This window comes from Ambystoma mexicanum, chromosome 4p, assembly GCF_040938575.1.
Source record: "Ambystoma mexicanum isolate Mex_15411 chromosome 4p, UKY_AmexF1_1, whole genome shotgun sequence".
Taxonomy (NCBI): Eukaryota; Metazoa; Chordata; class Amphibia; order Caudata; family Ambystomatidae; genus Ambystoma; species Ambystoma mexicanum.
The window spans coordinates 1,094,673,532-1,094,690,790 of record NC_090927.1 but is presented as its reverse complement, the minus strand read 5'-3'; positions in this window follow the sequence as shown (position 1 = coordinate 1,094,690,790).

The following is a 17,259-nucleotide window of genomic DNA, read 5'->3' as shown; positions in this document are numbered from 1 at the left end:
ACCGCCACAAGAAAGCAGGCGGTAGCGTCTCAGCGCCTGTAATAAATGTGCGCCAAAAGGTCCGCCAACAAATAGCACCTATATACAGCCATGATGAATGTCCTATACTGTGACCCTCCAGGACAAATGACGTGCAAAGGGGTACCCACAAACACGGACGCCCGCTGACTGAAAAATAACGTGTGCTTGTATTCCGGGGTGCGCGGGAACTTTCACACGCGATTTGGCTGGGTATGTGGATCTCAGGGGTGCGCGGGAAGTCTCACACGCGATTTGGCAGGGTACGTGGATTTCAGGGGTGCGCGGGAAGTTCCACACGCTATTTGGCCGGGTACGTGCGCGGGAATTCACACACGCGATTTGGCTGGGTACGTGGATCTCAGGGGTGCGCGGGAAGTTTCACACGCGATTTGGCAGGGTACGTGGATTTCAGGGGTGCGCGGGAAGTTCCACACGCGATTTGGCCGGGTACGTGCGCGGGAATTTACACACGCGATTTGGCTGGGTACGTGGATCTCAGGGGTGCGCGGGAAGTCCCACATGCGATTTGGCTGGGTACGTGGATCTCAGAGGTGCGCGGGAAGTCTCACACGCGATTTGGCAGGGTACGTGGATTTCAGGGGTGCGCGGGAAGTTCCACACGCGATTTGGCCGGGTACGTGCGCGGGAATTTACACACGCGATTTGGCTGGGTACTTGGATCTCAGGGGTGCGCGGGAAGTCCCACACGCGATTTGGCTGGGTACGTGGATCTCAGGGGTGCGCGGGAAGTCTCACACGCGATTTGGCAGGGTATGTGGATTTCAGGGGTGCGCGGGAAGTCCCACACGCGATTTGGCTGGGTACGTGGATCTCAGGGGTGAGCGGGAAGTCTCACACGCGATTTGGCAGGGTACGTGGATTTCAGGGGTGCGCGGGAAGTTCCACACGCGATTTGGCCGGGTACGTGCGCGGGAATTTACACACGCGATTTGGCTGGGTACGTGGATCTCAGGGGTGCGCGGGAAGTCTCACACGCGATTTGGCAGGGTACGTGCGCGGGAATTCACACACGCGACTTGGCTGGGTACGTGGATCTCAGGGGTGCGCGGGAAGTCCCACACGCGATTTGGCAGGGTACATGGATTCCAGGGGTGCGCGGGAAGTTACACACGCGATTTGGCCAGGTACGTGCGCGGGAATTTACACACGCGATTTGGCTGGATACGTGGATCACAGGGGTGCGCAGGAAATTCTGCACACGATTTGGCTGTGTGCTCCCAGGTATTCCCTGTACACCCTCCACGGCCCCTGCAGGCAGCCGACACCACAGGGGACTACCCTGCACACCTGCTCATGTCACCCAGCACCCCCACCCCCCAGCAGTGCAGGGGCAGCCTCCACCAGGCCCCCACTCATGGCCCCTATCACCCCCACCCCCCAGCAGTGCAGGGGCAGCCTCCACCAGGCCCCCACCCATGTCTCCCACCACCACCACCCCCCAGCCACCATGGGCATCCCCCACCAGGCCCCCACTAATGTCCCCCTGCACCCCCACCCCCCAGCATCCAGGGGCACCCTACACCAGGCCCCCACTCATGGCCCCTATCACCCCCACCCCCTAGCAGTGCAGGGGCAGCCTCCACCAGGCCCCCACCCATGTCTACCATCACCCCCACCCCCCAGCCACCATGGGCATCCCCCACCAGGCCCCCACTCATGTCTCCCACCCACCCCAGCCCCCCAGAAGTGCAGGGGCAGCCTCCACCAGGCCCCCACCCATGTCTACCACCACCCACACCCCCCAGCCACCATGGGCATCCCCACCAGGCCCCCACTCATGTCTCCCACCACCCCCACCCCCCCAGCAGTGCAGGGGCAGCCTCCACCAGGCCCCCACCCATGTCTACCACCACCCCCACCCCCCAGCCACCATGGGCATCCCCCACCAGGCCCCCACTCATGTCCCCCTGCACCCCCACCCCCCAGCATCCAGGGGCACCCTCCACCAGGCCCCCACTCATGGCCCCTATCACCCCCACCCCCCAGCAGTGCAGGGCCAGCCTCCACCAGGCCCCCACGCATGTCTACCACCACGCCCACCCCCGAGCCACCATGGGCATCCCCCACCAGAACCCCACTCATGTCTCCCACCGACCCCCACCCCCCAGCCACCATGGGCAGCCCCCACCAGGCCCCCACTCATGTCTCCCACCACCCCCACCCCCCCAGCAGTGTGGGGCACCCTCCACCAGACCACCACCCATGTCTCCCACCACCCCCACCCTCCCAGCCACCATGGGCAGCCCCCACTCATGTCTCCCACCACCCCCACCCCCCAGCAGTGCAGGAGCAGCACCACCAGGCCCCCACTCATGGCCCCTATCACCCCCACCCCCCAGCAGTGCAGGGCCAGACTCCACCAGGCCCCCACCCATGTCTCCCACCATCCCCACCCCCCAGCCACCATGGGCATCCCCCACCAGGCCCCCACTCATGCCCCCCTGCACCCCCACCCCCCAGCATCCAGGGGCACCCTCCACCAGGCCCCCACTCATGGCCCCTATCACCCCCACCAGTGCAGGGGCAGCCTCCACCAGGCCCCCACCCATGTCTCCCACCACCCCCACCCCCCAGCCACCATGGGCATCCCCAACCAGGCCCCCACTCATGTCCCCCTGCACCCCCAGCATCCAGGGGCACCCTCCACCAGGCCCCCACTCATGGCCCCTATCACCCCCACCCCCCAGCAGTGCAGGGGCAGCCTCCACCAGGCCCCCACCCATGTCTCCCACCACCCCCACCCCCCAGCCACCATGGGCAGTCCCCACCAGGCCCCCACTCATGTCCCCCTGCACCCCCACCCCCCGGCATCCAGGGGCACCCTCCAACAGGCCCCCACTCATGGCCCCTATCACCCCCACCCCCCAGCAGTGCAGGGGCAGCCTCCACCAGGCCCCCACCCATGTCTACCACCACCCCCACCCCCCAGCCACCATGGGCATCCCCCACCAGGCCCCCACTCATGTCTCCCACCCACCCCACCTCCCCCAGCAGTGCAGGGGCAGCCTCCACCAGGCCCCCACCCATGTCTATCACCACCCCCACCCCCCAGCCACCATGGGCATCCCCCACCAGGCCCCCACTCATGTCTCCCACCACCCCCAACCCCCCAGCAGTGCAGGGGCAGCCTCCACCAGGCCCCCACCCATGTCTACCACCACCCCCACACCCCAGCCACCATGGGCATCCCCCACCAGGCCCCCACTCATGTCCCCCTGCACCCCCACCCCCCAGCATCCAGGAGCACCCTCCACCAGGCCCCCACTCATGGCCCCTATCACCCCCACCCCCCAGCAGTGCAGGGGCAGCCTCCACCAGGCCCCCACCCATGTCTACCACCACCCCCACCACCCAGCCACCATGGGAATCCCCCACCAGGCCCCCACTCATGTCTCCCACCCACCCCCACCCCCCAGCCACCATGGGCAGCCCCCACCAGGCCCCCACTCATGTCTCCCACCACCCCCACCCCCCCCGGCAGTGTCTGGCACCCTCCACCAGGCCACCGCCCATGTCTCCCACCACCCCCACCTCCCCAGCCACCATGGGCATCCCCCACTCATGTCTCCCACCACCCCCACCCCCCAGCAGTGCAGGGGCAGCACCACCAGGCCCCCACTCATGTCCAACTCATGTGTCCCACCACCCCAACCCCCCCAGCCACCATGGGCATCCCCCACCAGGCCCCCACTCATGTCCCCCTGCACCCCCACCCCCCAGCATCCAGGAGCAGCCTCCACCAGGCCCCCACTCATGGCCCCTATCAACCCCACCCCCCAGCAGTGCATGGGCAGCCTCCACCAGGCCCCCACCCATGTCTCCCACCACCCCACCCCCAGCCACCATGGGCAGCCCCCACCAGGCCCCCACTCATGTCTCCCACCACCCCCATGCCCCCAGCAGTGCAGGGGCAGCCTCCACCAGGCCCCCACCCATGTCTACCACCACCCCCACCCCCCAGCCACCATGGGCATCCCCCACCAGGCCCCCACTCATGTTCCCCTGCACCCCCACCCCCCAGCATCCAGGGGCACCCTCCACCAGGCCCCCACTCATGGCCCCTATCACCCCCACCCCGCCACCCCCACCCCCCAGCAGTGCAGGGGCAGCCTCCACCAGGCCCCACCCATGTCTACCACCACCCCCACCCCCCAGCCACCATGGGCATCCCCAACCAGGCCCCCACTCATGGCCCCTATCACCCCCACTCCCCCACCCCTCAGCAGTGCAGGGGCAGCCTCCACCAGGCCCCCACCCATGTCTACCACCACCCCCACCCCCCAGCCACCATGGGCATCCCCCACCAGGCCCCCACTCATGTTCCCCTGCACCCCCACCCCCCAGCATCCAGGGGCACCCTCCACCAGGCCCCCACTCATGGCCCCTATCACCCCCATCCCCCCACCCCCACCCCGCAGCAGTGCAGGGGCAGCCTCCACCAGGCCCCCACCCATGTCTACCACCACCCCCACCCCCCAGCCACCATGGGCATCCCCAACCAGGCCCCCACTCATGGCCCCTATCACCCCCACTCCCCCACCCCCACCCCTCAGCAGTGCAGGGGCAGCCTCCACCAGGCCCCCACCCATGTCTCCCACCACCCCCAACCCCCCAGCAGTGCAGGGGCAGCCTCCACCAGGCCCCCACCCATGTCTACCACCACCCCCACCCCCCAGCCACCATGGGCATCCCCCACCAGGCCCCCACTCAGGTTCCCCTGCACCCCCACCCCCCAGCATCCAGGGGCACCCTCCACCAGGCCCCCACTCATGGCCCCTATCACCCCCACCCCCACCCCCCAGCAGTGCAGGGGCAGCCTCCACCAGGCCCCCACCCATGTCTACCACCACCCCCACCCCCACCCCCCAGCCACCATGGGCATCCCCAACCAGGCCCCCACTCATGGCCCCTATCACCCCCACTCCCCCACCCCCACCCCTTAGCAGTGCAGGGGCAGCCTCCACCAGGCCTCCACCCATGTCTCCCACCACCCCCACCCCCCAGCAGTGCAGGGGCAGCACCACCAGGCCCCCACTCATGTCCAACTCATGTGTCCCACCACCCCAAACCCCCCAGCCACCATGGGCATCCCCCACCAGGCCCCCACTCATGTCCCCCTGCACCCCCACCCCCCAGCATCCAGGGGCAGCCTCCACCAGGCCCCCACTCATGGCCCCTATCAACCCCACCCCCCAGCAGTGCAGGGGCAGCCTCCACCAGGCCCCCACCCATGTCTCCCACCACCCCACCCCCAGCCACCATGGGCATCCCCCACCAGGCCCCCACTCATGTCTCCCACCACCCCCAACCCCCCAGCAGTGCAGGGGCAGCCTCCACCAGGCCCCCACCCATGTCTACCACCACCCCCACACCCCAGCCACCATGGGCATCCCCCACCAGGCCCCCACTCATGTCCCCCTGCACCCCCACCCCCCAGCATCCAGGAGCACCCTCCACCAGGCCCCCACTCATGGCCCCTATCACCCCCACCCCACAGCAGTGCAGGGGCAGCCTCCACCAGGCCCCCACCCATGTCTACCACCACCCCCACCATCAGCCACCATGGGCATCCCCCACCAGGCCCCCACTCATGTCTCCCACCCACCCCCACCCCCCAGCCACCATGGGCAGCCCCCACCAGGCCCCCACTCATGTCTCCCACCACCCCCACCCCCCCGGCAGTGTCTGGCACCCTCCACCAGGCCACCGCCCATGTCTCCCACCACCCCCACCTCCCCAGCCACCATGGGCAGCCCCCACTCATGTCTCCCACCACCCCCACCCCCCCGCAGTGCAGGGGCAGCACCACCAGGCCCCCACTCATGTCCAACTCATGTGTCCCACCACCCCAACCCCCCCAGCCACCATGGGCATCCCCCACCAGGCCCCCACTCATGTCCCCCTGCACCCCCACCCCCCAGCATCCAGGGGCAGCCTCCACCAGGCCCCCACTCATGGCCCCTATCAACCCCACCCCCCAGCAGTGCAGGGGCAGCCTCCACCAGGCCCCCACCCATGTCTCCCACCACCCCACCCCCAGCCACCATGGGCAGCCCCCACCAGGCCCCCACTCATGTCTCCCACCACCCCCATGCCCCCAGCAGTGCAGGGGCAGCCTCCACCAGGCCCCCACCCATGTCTACCACCACCCCCACCCCCCAGCCACCATGGGCATCCCCCACCAGGCCCCCACTCATGTTCCCCTGCACCCCCACCCCCCAGCATCCAGGGGCACCCTCCACCAGGCCCCCACTCATGGCCCCTATCACCCCCACCCCCACCCCCACCCCCCAGCAGTGCAGGGGCAGCCTCCACCAGGCCCCCACCCATGTCTACCACCACCCCCACCCCCCAGCCACCATGGGCATCCCCAACCAGGCCCCCACTCATGGCCCCTATCACCCCCACTCCCCCACCCCCACCCCTCAGCAGTGCAGGGGCAGCCTCCACCAGGCCCCCACCCATGTCTCCCACCACCCCCACCCCCCAGCAGTGCAGGGGCAGCCTCCACCAGGCCCCCACCCATGTCTCCCACCACCCCCACCCCCCAGCAGTGCAGGGGCAGCACCACCAGGCCCCCACCCATGTCTCCCACCACCCCCACCCCCCAGCAGTGCAGGGGCAGCACCACCAGGCCCCCACTCATGTCCAACTCATGTCTCCCACCACCCCCACCCCCGCAGCAGTGTGGGGCACCCTCCACCAGGCCCCCACCCATGTCTCCCACCACCCCACCCCCCAGCAGTGCAGGGGCAGCACCACCAGGCCCCCACTCATGTCCAACTCATGTCTCCCACCACCCCCACCCCCCCAGCCACCATGGGCATCCCCCACCAGGCCCCCACTCATGTCCCCCTGCACCCAGGTCCTCACAATCCCCAATCATGTGCGTTATGGTCAGCCTCCACAGCCAAAAGGCCCTACCAAGTAACCCATTCACCCACATGGAAATGGAAATTACATGTTACACCCCCAATGTTCATAAAGCAAATGAACCCATGTCCGTCACACACAATGGTTGCAATTGAATGGGAAAACACCCAACATGACATGCATGAAACCAATGAGATGATACCACACAGTGAAGTATGAAAACAAAATTGTATTAAAAAAAATTGAATGCAAATGAAATGAAACAAACTACAATGGCAATGAAAAAAAGATAAGCTGCATGTCCGTCCAAAAAAATCAAAACTACAAATCCAAATCCAAAAAAATGTTGTTCAAAGTCACATTAAAAATAAAATCAATCCGAGAGAGAAAAATAAATGCAAAGACCATTGCTCCATGGAGAATAAATTAAAAATAAAAAAATAAAACAATCCAATGAAGAACTATGTACAAAACATCCAAGGGTCCAGGAGCACAACTGAACAAAGGAAACCTACAAAAAACCCTAACTAAAATCCAACTATATACAAAAAGTGGAGCAGTGTCCGTCGACTCCAAATCATAAGAAGAAACAAAGGAAACCTAAAACTAAAGAACTATTTTCAAAGGCGGCGGGCAAGTCCAGCGGCTCACTCCGTGGTGTTCCTGGCCAGGGCATCATCAAACTCCTCGTCTATGTCCCGGAGGCGGTCCTGTTCCATGGCCCTGAGGGTCCGCAGGGACGACGCCATCTGCTCCTCCAACCCCCTGCGGATTGCCTCGAGGCACTCGGCCCGCCTCAGGGCCCTCCGCATGGAGTTCTCCGCCCTGACCATCGTGAGCCACGCCTCTTCCTCCCGCCGCCGCTCCGCACCTATCTGCTGGCCCAACCGCAGACACTTCCTGTCCTGGGTCCTCCTGCCCTCCGGCCGATGCCTGCCCCTCCGATGTTGATGGCCCCGAGCCATGATGCCTCCCACGTTGACTCTGCTGCTGCCTCCGACGCAACTGCCTCTGCCAGCACGACGGCATCCAGGCTGATGGAATCCACCGACGCCGTCGTGCACGTGCCCTGCCTGATGATGCCGGCACATCCTCCATCTGCTGGGGTACAGTTGCTGTGGTGTCCACTCCTGCTGGACCTCCGACTCCCGACTGTGGCAGGGATGGGATCCCCACCGAGCTGGCTGCATTGGTCAGGGCAGGTCCACAGGGGCCCCTGGTGGCATCTGGGCCGGAAGACAGCAAGGAGAACGACCGGCGTATAGCTTCCACAGAGGAGGAGAGGGCCGCCAGATTGGCAGACACATGCAGGAAACCCCCGAACATGGAAGATCCCAATTGGGCCACGTCGGCACGGTGCTCTTCGTGATGATGTGCGTGCTCCTCCCGGGAAGCACGCACGTCATCACGAATTGCACCCGCGCGCATCGTGACCCCAATCAGGACCTTCTCCATACGGACACGGGTCCCCTCGTCCGCAGGTGGAGGGGAGTCAGGTGACATGGACATCCCCCTCTATCTGCGGACGGGCCTGGGACGGGGCATCCCTGCTGGTGCATGGTGGTGCACTCACAGGGTCAGGGACAGCGACATGCACAGGCCCCTCCACGGAGACCTGTGCTGCCTCCTGCCCCTGCCCCTGGACTGCACCACTTGCACCAGCAGGGATGCCCCCACCAGGCCCCATGTGTGCCTCAGTGGCGGCCTCCTCCTCCTCTGTGGAAACAACCAACCTGGATGGCTCCTCACCGTCTTCCGCCGTAGCAGGCCCCCGTGGGGGCTCACCCACCCCTTCCGCTGCAGCCGTGGGGGCATCCCCGCCGCCTTGCTCCACAGCGCCGTCTCCGCCCTCTTCTTCACTAGCCGCTACGTAGAGGGAGACATAGAACACAAGCATCAGGGTACTGTTCAATGGTCCCCTAGACAGGAAGCAATAGCAGATGTCAAAGTACACTTCCATCATGTCCCTCCACAACACATGGGTCAGTCCAGGCAAAACACACACAGTAACAGGCATGGTGCATGCCATGGACATTTCCATACATGTCCAATGGACTCTTGAAACATACAATGATATGGAACTCACATGCATCATGGGTCATGCCTATCACATGCCCACACTTCACCTCAGTCACATCCATCTGGCCCCATACAGCCCAAACACAGCGGATACAAGGGTAACTAGGCTGCATCAGTGAATCTGTGCATTGTCACACACATGTGTCATGCATCCATGGCATCCACAAGTCACAGACACGCAGGTCAGGCACACAGACATGGCTACCATATATGTACCCGGCATCAGCACACATCCCTCACCCCCACCCATGTCCAGGAACAGAGACTGGCATGCTCCCATGTGTAAAATCTGCATAGGGCTCCCCATTTCGCATTTAAACACATGCAACAACCATGTGGTTCACACATCACTGTTCGCACATGCATTACCATGATGTCCCTGCACACATACATGCATACATGGCCTATGTCACACATACAGGCAAGTATCAGACAACCAGCACACCGCAACATGCCCTGTCTCACACAGCAATGCTTGGACACTTACCGCTCAACTCCAGACGGGTCTCCCTCTCAAGGATCTGGGCGTGGAGCGCTGGGCGTACGCGTTCCAGGACCCTCATCTGGATGGAACTCAGGCGGCCCCGGCCCCCCTCCACGAGGCGCCGGGCCTTCACGAGGGTCCTGGACCTCAAGTCCTCCCAGCGCTTCTTGATCTTCTGGACGTCGCGGGTTGCCACCCCCTCCGCGTTGATGGCAACCACACAGTCGGCCCAGATCCTCTCCCGTCCTTCCTTGCTGGCGCGGGACGATCCAAAGAGGGCATCATACTGCCCCAGGACATGCTCCACCAGGACACCAACTTCGGTGGCAGTGAAGCTGGTGCCCCTCTGCCCCTCTGGCCTGGGGTTGCCACTGGTGCCAGATGTGGAAGTGCCCGACATGGCAACCCCAGAGGCAGGAGTGGGTGGGCAACTGGGTCCTGGGGCTGGGCTGTGGAGCGATGTAATCCCAGTCGGGAGTCTTCTGTTCCAGCAGGGGTGGACACAGCAACTGAACCGCTGCAGATGGCTGATGTGCAGGCACCAAATGGCAGGGCACGGTGGCAGCAGGCAGGCAGGCAGGCAGGCAGGCAGCAGCAGATGGCACGTGGGAGGCTGCTCGGGGCACTGGGGGGCAGTAATTCGGCCTTCTGGGCAGGAGCGTGGTCTTCCGTGTGTTCTCGCGTGGCCAGCTTAATACGGAGTGATTTGGCACGTGAAAATCCTGCACGTCAGCGTGAAATTCGAGGAAAGGCCCTTAGCGCGTAAGCGCGTCAGCACGCATACGCGATTCTATTGGACCAAAGGCCCTCAGCGCGTAAGCACGTCTGTGACGTGACCCGCACGGTTGTTTCCCTCATATCACGTGATGACGGAGCACACGTGGAAAGACTGCACGTCAGAGTGTCATCGCGTGTAATTGGACAAAAGTGCGCGTACACGCGATTGGCCTATGTACGTGTATTTCAGGGGTGCGCGGGCACTTACACACGCGAGTACATCAGCGCACGTGTATACCGGGGTGCGCCTGAATTTCCACACGCTATTGGCCTGGGTACTGGATTTCAGGGGTGCGCGGGAAGTTTCACAGGCGAGTACATCAGCGCACGTGTATACCGGGGAGCGCGGGAATTTCCACACGCTATTGGCCTGGGTACTGGATTTCAGGGGTGCGCGGGAAGTTTCACACGCTCGCCTACAACACGCGCAAAGAAACACGTATGCCAGTAGGAAGCAGGCATACGTCGACCCGCGACGCATAAATTTGCGCGCAAATAAAATAACAAGCTCAGACGCCAGGATGAATATACCGTTCCTAGCAGCAGTGGCCGTGGGCTACCAAAGGAGGAGGAGGAGGATAGTCAGGGCCAGAATATTCACACCCAGAACCAGCCTTTTCGGGATGCCTGATGACCAGGTGTATGGGAGGTACAGGTTTCCACCACACATAATACTGGACCTGGTGAGCGAGTGGGAGGATGACCTCACATCACCCACCCTGTGCTCCCAAGCACTCAGCCCCCTGGAGAAGGTCCTCAATGTACTGCACTTCTTAGCCACTGGATCATTTCAGCGGGTGGGTGGGGTGTCACAGGCCACGCAGTCACGCTGCCTACACCAGGTCTTGAACATCATCACTGCACGCCCATCAGTCCGCAGGCACATATACCTGCCCAGAACACCTGCAGAAAGGCATGCTGCCGCCCTGGATTTTTACGGTGTGGCACGATTCCCCAAAGTGCTAGGTGCCATCGACTGCACCCATGTGGCTCTACGTCCCCCCAGGGCATCTGAGCACATCTATAGGAACCGCAAGCACTGGCATTCCATCAACGTGCAGGTAGTATGTAACGCCAAGGGAATCATCACCTCAGTATATGCCAACTATCCCGGGTCCACCCACGACAGCTTCATTTACCGAATGTCCACCCTAAGCCGGGACCTAGAAGCTGGGCGGCATGGCGATACATGGCTGCTTGGTGAGTATGAATGCCACTGCACATGCATGCATGTCAGATACTGAGCAAGGTCACAACCCCACCAATGATATCAATCACCACCTCCACAGGGGACAGTGCCTACCCTCTCAGCCCCCACATGATGACGCCAATTCGGAACCCCACCCCCCACCCGAGGTAAGATATAACACAGCCCACATTGCAACCCGGGGCATAGTGGAGCGCACATTCGGAGTGCTTAAGTCACGCTTTCGCTCCCTTGACCGTTCTGGCGGGCAGCTGTTATACGCTCCCCCAGTAGTGTGCAGGATCATAGTGGCAGCATGTGTCCTGCACAACGTTGCAACACGCCGGGGCCTGGCCATGGACATGGTGGTGGCCCCACATCCCCAACCACATGCACGGCCGCTGCGCATGGGAGGGGAAAGGGCACGGGGGAGGCAGCCCGTACACAGCTAGTGGCTAATTACTTCACATAGAAATCACACCCCTGTGGAGTGCACACTGCCCTGGCACATACCATCTGACAATCAATGATGACTCAACCTGACACTGATCCTGAATGTCTGGAGAATCAACCGTCCAAACCATATCAGCCTGAGATTGTTCACCTGGAAGTGTTACAATCTGTGCATCCCGACCTACACAGACACCACCAATGCAGTTTCGTGAAAAAACACATTCATGCAGCTAAAATCAATACCCACTTGCAAAATGCAACATGAGGACAGTGCCATGTCACCCAACCCATCCCCAGCACCGCCACACGACACACCGTGCCATGTCATGCTATGTGCAGGTAAACAAAGTAATCCCCACAACATGACACAAGTGTCACAATGTACAGTGTCCCTAATTGAAACTCGCGACACCTGATATGCTCACAGTAATGCAGGACCAACAACACACTTGAGCAGGTATTTAGCAATAACACTTATCAGCCACTGACCCTCTAAACTACCATTAACATGACATTACGAATGTAAGGAATTAGTAGTCTCACCACCTCGAAATGCCTGCACGCCCACTACTTCCAACTGTACAGTGTTGCCGCCATGTAGAGTTGTAGGTGCACTGCTGCCAACATGGACCCCATCTCCAAAGTACAGGGCCTTGTGTAGACATGAGGAAAGGACCTGCAAATTAGGAGGTAGACACGGATGATGAGTTACACATCAATGCAACATGCAGTGTACAACACAACAGCAATATGCACTAGAAATGTATACACAGTATTGACTAGACTACCCACACATCTAGTGGGAGTCCAATGTCACCATGTACGTCAATGTCACTTGGGCACACCCTTTGCAAGCCCATGGAAATGGGAAGCAGGAGGGGTGTGTGTGACAAAAATCCAAACATCTGAACCAAATACATGACAAGCCTGCATGTGCCCAGCCACAATGCAGTGTATGCCCACAGGAGCCACAGAAGGCAACACATTGTCCCAACAAAAAAAAATTAAAGAAAAAAAAAAAAAAAAATGGCCATTAATGGGCCCGGGGGGGGGGGGGGGGGGGGTTTGGGGAGGCCACCCAGGAGGTCCGAGGACAGGGTGCAAACCAAAACCCACCTGTGTGGATCTTGCAAAAAAAAACACCTCCATGGGCTCATGGCCCACACGGCTACCCTATTGTGGGAGTATCACTGCTGTCGCTATTATCACCCTGTGCAGCTGCATCCGCAGGTGGTTGCACTATGGGAGGCAGCCCACACAAGGCCCTAGTCTGTTCCTCCATGGCTGCAAGCATGCGGGTGTGGTAGGTCTCGTTCTGGAGGATGAGTGTGCGGAGGTCCCCATGCAACAACTCACAGGATGCCCGGACCTCCGCCCTAGTTGCCTGCATCTCAGCTGAGAGCGTACGGGTGAGACGCTCCAGCTGCTGTTCTGTCCTTCGGTTTGTTGAAGCCTCAAGCTCAACAAGAATCGTCCTGAGGTGAAGGAGCTCCAGCCTCAGGGCTTCCTGTGGCCCTGGGACTCTATGGAGATGGCTTCCTGCAGAGTCGCCAGTGCCGCCCGCCTGTCCCTGTTGGACGCCAACATGTCCTGCCTGTGTGACTGGCAGATGGAGTCGGTTGCCTGCTGTAGTCGCTCCATCAGCCTTCCGGGGGGGACAATGGAAGTGGCCACCCTATCCATGGCCTGAGCCATCATCTCTGATGATGCTGCCTGTTGGGTTGCCATACCGTAAATGGATTGCTCCCATGCGGTATTGCCAGGTGGCGTACGGCCACCACATCGGCGGGCACCACACCTGTCTGGGGCAAGGCGAACTGCGCCTTGCTGTGCCGGCACTGCCTGAGGCTGCAGGACTGCATTCCCCCTCTGATCTGCTGGCCCAGGAACAGGATCAGATGTCGCGGAGTGTGACCCTGCATCCGTAACCACCAAAGGCGTAGCTGCCAACACTGACATCCCCATTGAGGGTTCTGACCCTGGTGCAGGTGGGTGGGACAGAACAGAATCCCTCCCAGGAACACTCACCTGCGACGGCACGTAGATCTCATCATCTGAATCAACACCTGAGTACAGCTCGGGGGAGGTGCAGCCAGAGACACCCCTTGAGAGCACGACCTGCAGCACTTGTGGGTTCTCACCCACCACCACACCACGTCCCTCACTGGTGGTTGGTCGGACCTCGGACCCCTCCTGGGTCTGCACCATCTCCACAACCCCAGCAGTATCAGGTGCGTCTTCCCCTGCAAAGACATAAAAGCAAACAAATGGAAACAGGCATTAGCACCATGGCACACAATGAGGGCTGAGAAGCAACAGAACCAGTACTTGATTGACACATGTCCCACATGACTAAAACCCTCCCATGCATGCACCCTCACTGCGTATGAAGGGCAGGCAAATGGCACACACTGATGACACCAAGATGGAAGATGAACACATTTTCTGCATGCTGCCTGGCAGTGGCATCACACATTGGCCTGTGATTGCCAGGTGAAATACACATGCCATCACACAGATGGCATGTACCATTGCTATTGAGTGAAGATGGAGAGGACGGCAGCACTCATTCATTCAGTCCAGTTCCCTCATGTAATAGCTTTTCTAATTCAAACAGGTCTGATTTTTCACCTGGAGCTGCCAGTCCAAAATGGGCGATTGCACAGGGACATGTGTGAACAAATGATATCCAGGTAACAAAGTCACTCCACTTTACCATAGCCATGTCAGACATGTGACTAGAGGACTGAGAAATTCCTAGTAAAAGTGGTGGAATGCAAACAATCTGCCTGAATGAACAGAGAAAAATAAGCAACAATGTTGTGGCAAGGTGACACTTCAAGGGCAACTGGCGTGGTGTTGGGCTAGATGTCTATTGTTGGCAGAAGGGATACTGCTATGGCCAAATGCTGCTGTGCAGAATGTATTGCATGAAGCACATGGGTGACCCAAACGACTCAGGCGCACACACCCTCACCTGGCACACAAACAGAAGCCCTCACACACACACCATGCACATGGATGATACACACATGCATGTACACTCACCGGACAATGCCTCATAATCAGGCAGATCTCCCACGCCTTGGATCTGTTCCTCCGTGACGTAGGTCCCAGCGACTGACTCATGTGGAGTGAGTTCCATGTCTTCTACTGGAGACCCACCTCCAGTCACTAGAGTTGCGGCATGACTTGAGGCCAGCTTATTCTTTCCCCTGCGCTTTAGGTCATTCCAGCGCTTATAGCAATCATTGGCTGTGCGCCTCACGATTCCAAGGGCACTTACGATGTCCGCAACGGTCTGCCAGTGTGCCTGGCGTTGTGCAGATGTGGTCTTGGATCCTGCAACAATGACCATCTCGTTATCATGTGCGGACACATACTCGACAAGTGCATTCAGTTCGGCATCCGTGAAGCTGGGCTTCCTCGACGGGCCGGACTGTGTAGCCGTGTCTGGGGCATCAGCCTGTGCCGGACGAGCACTCTTCCTCTTCCGCTTGGAAGGTGGTGGTGATCCTGAGTGTCCTGCGCCGCTCTGGACACTAGGGGCAGGAGCCCTGGTGGACTCTGTATCAGGAGTGTGGGATTGCACACTCAGCATGGGAGTTGGTGCAGGCATTGGCTCAAGTGTAATGGTGTCAGGGGGAATGTCAGCAGGATGGACTAGGACCGACACTGTTCTGGCTGGGTGTGTGAGAGCTGGGGTGGATGGAGCCGCAGCTGCCCCTGCAGCCTCTCCACCCTGCCTACTTGGGGCAGCAGATGACCTTGCTGCCCCTGATCCACGTGGCCTGATGACATCAACGTGCACCAGCGCACGTGTCATAGGCCTGCTGACCTGGAAGTCAGCCCTGGAGTCAGCCAGGTCTGGTGCCACAATGGGCTGGTCCAACAAGGGCTGAGCATGGATGGTGTCAGCCACATCAGCCTCAACCAGGGGGGGGTGGATTATGGGTGCCCTTGACTGGTCCTCCACACATGGGGGGACAGGGTCACCCTGCAAGTAACGACCACGTCCCCTACCGGATCCACCACGGCCACCACTTGTGGCTCGTCCACCTTTGCCACCCTTACGGAATCCTCGCCTCCCAACCATGGCACTGATGTTAATGTGCGTATGGGAGTGGCTGTAAACTATTGTCCTGGGCAATTGGGGGTCAAAGGGGTTGGGTACCAGATGGTAATTGTACCCTAGTGCTCTAGCAAGGCTGAATGTGACCCCTGGGGAAAGATGACGGGTCACGCAACGCACAGGAAGCCCAAAAAAGGGAGATGACGTGCACGCAACCCCTCCTAGACCACGTGTGCGGAAAAAAAAACCTGCACTACGCTGTGGCACCCAGTAACACAAGAATGAATGTATGGGTGTCACACGCAGCCTAGAATGACCTCTGAAGGGGTAGGCTACACACGGGGCAAGCACAGATGTTAGATACGTGCGTGACTCACCGTCTGCCAGGAAAAAGAGCGTGAAAAAGAAGCGCGTTTGGTTGGCAACACCCCCGCCAAAAGAAGATTTGTACGCTGTCTGAGGAGACAGGACAACAGTAGAAGGGAACACTGTTTGAGGGAACAGGCCCAGGAAAACCAGAAAAAGAGAAAAAAGAGAAAAAGCTGTCAGAGGTAACAGGGAGTACGAACTTGAAACGCCGTGAAGTAAATCGCGTGTGAAACGACAAGAAGTACAGAATTCACCCACTCGCTCTCCACGAAAAGCATGTACAAGGAAATGGTGTTCTACACGCACCTTTTATGCAGGCCCACACGTCCAGGGTCACTTCCGCGTGTACGCGCTAGGGCCATTTCCACCAATTACAGCTTTGTCACTTCCGCGTGTACCCGCTGTATCCACCAACTACACGCTTTGTCACTTCCGCGGATACGCGCTATTTCCACCAATTACATGCTTTGTCACTTCCCCAGGTACGTGCTGTTTCCACCAATTAAACGCTTTGTCACTTCCGCGGGTATGCGCTATTTCCACCAATTACACGCTTTGTCACTTCCGCGGGTATGCGCTGTTTCCACCAATTACACGCTTTGTCACTTCCGTGTGTACGCGCTTTTTCCACCATTTACACGCTTTGTCACTTCCGCGTGTACGCGCTATTTCCACCAATTACACGCTTTGACACTGGGACGTGTCTTTCATTTTTTTAACACGCAACATTTCAAACGTGTGCCATATTCAACGTGCACGTGGCTTCATAGACCCGCATACGCTGGTGGCCTTTGGGCCAATGAATGTACAGACGTGTGCTGACGCGCTTACGCGCTAAGGGCCTTTCCTTGAATTACACGCAGACGTGCAGGATTTTCACGTGCAAAATCACTCCGTATCAAGCTGGCTACGCGTTCACACAAG